This window comes from Theobroma cacao, chromosome 6 (assembly GCF_000208745.1).
Source record: "Theobroma cacao cultivar B97-61/B2 chromosome 6, Criollo_cocoa_genome_V2, whole genome shotgun sequence".
NCBI lineage: Eukaryota > Viridiplantae > Streptophyta > Magnoliopsida > Malvales > Malvaceae > Theobroma > Theobroma cacao.
Window position 1 is genome coordinate 17,338,266 of NC_030855.1, and position 3,833 is coordinate 17,342,098.

Genomic DNA, 3,833 nt, shown 5'->3' on the forward strand with positions numbered 1-3,833 from the left:
AAGAAATCAAGCATTAAAAAGGTATATTTCATTGATTTTCCTTGTGATTTTCACTACCCATGCATTTTTTTCTCATTTCCATGCAAAATTAGAAAGTAGGTATGGACACCCATGCTGGCCAAACCTCCATGTATGAGTTTTGAGCTTGAGTTTTGGTTGATTTTAATTGAATTAAGTGATTTTAGTTAGGTTTTATTGAAATATAGCAAAAATAAGCTAGAGGAATAATTTTCTCCCATTGAAACCGATTATGCCGAATTTTCTAGGGGAATATTGGCTGCTGATCTTGATGTTTATTTGAGGAATTATGATGAATAATGATGAATTATGAGCCTAGAAAAATAATGGAAATTTTTGGAGTAAAAATATGAATTTTTACCCACTAGGGGTATTTTCATAATTTGCTACCGAGACTGATAAATTGCACCACACTAAGTCAATTTGGGTGCAATTGAGGTATAGAAACTGAAAAAAATTAATTTGGAGTTTAAATGGATGCGTATATCGATTTAATCGGGTAATAGGCTGAATTAGGTCAGCACCGCATTTAAGCGGTAGTCAGATAGGTTGCATACCATATCATCCATATACATCGAGCCTGAATTGATTTTATAATGGTCAAGCATTAATGTGGTGAATTATATGTTGTACATTGTGGATAGGTGGTGAGTAAATTATATTGGTAAAAGTACAGAGATTGTGCTTGAAGACTAGGATTAGGAGTACATCGACTCCTAAAACTGTGAGTGGACAACTTATCGTCTTAAATATCTAGAGTAATTATACTTGTTTAATGCTTTTATTGAATGGTGAATTTAAATTATAAAATATTATGTTTTCCAATTAAAATATTTCTGAATAAAAATGAGATTTATACTGGTTTTGAAATCAAATATTGTTTTGGGAAAATTGAGTATATGGAGACTGTGTTGAAATTTATGATTTTATATGTTATTGAAATTGTGGCTTATGACACTATGGTAGCATGATGGCTAAATTTTTGGGGTTAGCATGAAATATGTGAACAGTTTTGGATTGATCTCGGTAGACTAGATTAAATTTTATTCGCCATATTATGCTACTGAAAATTTTATGGGTCTGATGGTATATTAAACGGTCACTGCAGTGGTGTGGGTTTTCGTGGACTGCCTATGAGAGGGGCACGGTAACTCAATTATATAACTACCTTTGGGGGGGAGATGTTGGATGAAGTATCTCCTGAGGTATGATTTGAGTGCACCTCACGTTCGGGCCACCACGTGAGAGTGAGACTCAACTAACGCCAAGGAACGACTTGTGTCAGATGCGAAAACATGTTTATGGGTATGGGTCATTTAACAGCCTTGGCGGTCTCAGTGGGATACCTTGACGAAGGTACTCGTGAGAATGATTCTGGCAGGGGCCAAGTTTAAGAAATTGATAAGCCGAGAAATTTTGATGAAAATAAATTGTTTGGTATAGATTGAAACAAATTTTGCGTTATGAACATTATTGAGATATAATGTTTTTATATTGTCTCCATCTACTCGGCTTTAGATGCTTTGATAATAATTGTTTACTCACTGGGATTATGTAATCATAATCTCACCCCTCTTTTCTATCCATTTTTCAGGCTCAAGACAGTTTGTTGATAGTTGATTAAGATGAGAATTAATCTCGGAGTTGCATCCTAGAAAGTAAGGGTTCGTAGCCCTACATCTTCTTAGTCAGTTGGGGGCCACGTGTCACTGTAAAAGTAATTTTATTCTTCAGTTATTTGATTTAAAGTATGTATGAATGTATTTAGCTTTTACACCATATTTTTGATGAATTTCGATATTTCAAAGAAAAATGACGAAGATGCCCTTGTGAGTCAGAAAGTAATATTTTATTATTTTGATTTGGAAATGACTTATAATTTCTTGAAATGTGAGATTTAATAACTGTCGCTCATCGGGGAGATACGGAAGCTGATGCTAAGCCTTGCGGGGTAATGAGTGCCTATCGGGACGTCGGGGTAGTTGTCACGGGCTCGATGGGAGTTCCGGGTCGTGACACAAGTGGTCTCCAATTACTCTATTTTTCAAAATCATTATTCGATTTCAAGACAATTTATAAAATCCTTTCATGTAAATACATTTTGTTTGTAAAACACAAAGATTTACCATTTAAACTCATTTTCATAAAATTTCACCAAAACCGAATAAAAACATACTTTAGATAATTAAAATGATAGTAAGGTTACTCACCTCACAATATCAGGATTTCTATGTTGCTATTGATTCGTATACGCATACAATTATTCCTAATTGCCCGTCACCTACTTCGATCAACACACTTTCCTAGCAACCATTTAAATTCAATACATTTAGTGCATCAATTCTACTTTTCTCTCTCTCAATCTATCATAAATTCACTCACCTAATTCACATCTTAATACATTTTTACTATAATTGATTGCATCCTTCGTTCACATAATTCTTTAGATTATTAACACCAGTAACTTACTTATGGCATTAAGTGCCTATTTCAACCTTCTAAGCAACTTAAATTTACTTCATATCACCAACTAACCAATGCATAATTAAATAAAATAAGCTAGCCTCCATATAGTCCAATTGCAAAATAAATCATGGTGAAGAGTAAAGAAATTTTACCCAATTAAGCTAGGTTGACCCAAATCTCCACCTTCCTTTTCTTTTGGATTTTTCTTCCTTTGTTGTTTTTGGACTCTTATTCATGGACTTCTCCCATTTCTTTTTAATTGGACCATGCTCATTCTTCCTTTATTGGACCATGTCCATTTTTCTTGCTTATTAGGCCATGCCTATTTTCCTTTCTCGTTATTTTCTTTTCTTTTCTTTTCTTTTCTTTCTTTCTTTCTTTCCTCCATCGTCAACGGCCCTTGTTAACTTTCTTTTTCTTCTCTTCACATGCTCAACCTATCCCACTCTCTTCCTCTCTCTCCCTCTCACCACCGGCCACACTTTTTTCCCTTTTGTTCTTCAATTTTTCAGCAGCTAAAGCTGCTTATTTTGGCTCCAAAATTAGCAGTTATGCTGCTCTGTTTTTCCTCAAAATTCAGCTGTAAAGCCCAACCTTATAAAATACTATCATGACTTACATGTGATGATAGCATGATTGCATGCTAGGAAAGTCCCGAAAAATTTACAAAAGTCGGTATTGTACCTAGAGGTACAACAAAGTTGATTTAATCCTCGAAGTAGATCAAATAGGAATTTTAAGGTGAGATTAAGAGTTTCAAAGTTCATGGATGACTTGAAATGGTAATTTGGAGTTTGAGGATCAATTTGGAGTCAAATCAGAATTTTCACTAACTAGGGGCAAAATGGTCATTTGCCACTTGGGGACAAAATGGAAATTTTAGAAAAGAATTTTTTGGCCCCATTTGACTTATTGGAGTATAATTTGACTTATTGGAGTATGATTTGAGGTTTAGAAGTGAAAAATTTTAAGTTCGGTATAATTTGGAGTATAGGGGTAAAATGGTAATTTTGCCACCTCAGGGGCAAAATTGTAATTTTCCACCACCAGGATATTTTTTCCAGCACATGGTTTTCCTTTGTCTTCATCTTTGACCCTTGACTAAACATGTGGTGGAGATAAAATGTTTAAATTTTTAAAATTTTAAAAACGGGCCAATGACATGATGCCATGTGTCATGCCTTTATTAATTTATTATTTTCCTTTTTAAAAGGCACAAAATCAGCCCATCTTCCACCCCATGGCCGGCCAAACCAGCAAGAAGAGAGAGAAAACAAAAACAAAACCCTAGAGAGAGAAAATCAAAGAAAAAGTGTGAATTTTCAAGGAAATTAAGTGAAAAAGGTGAG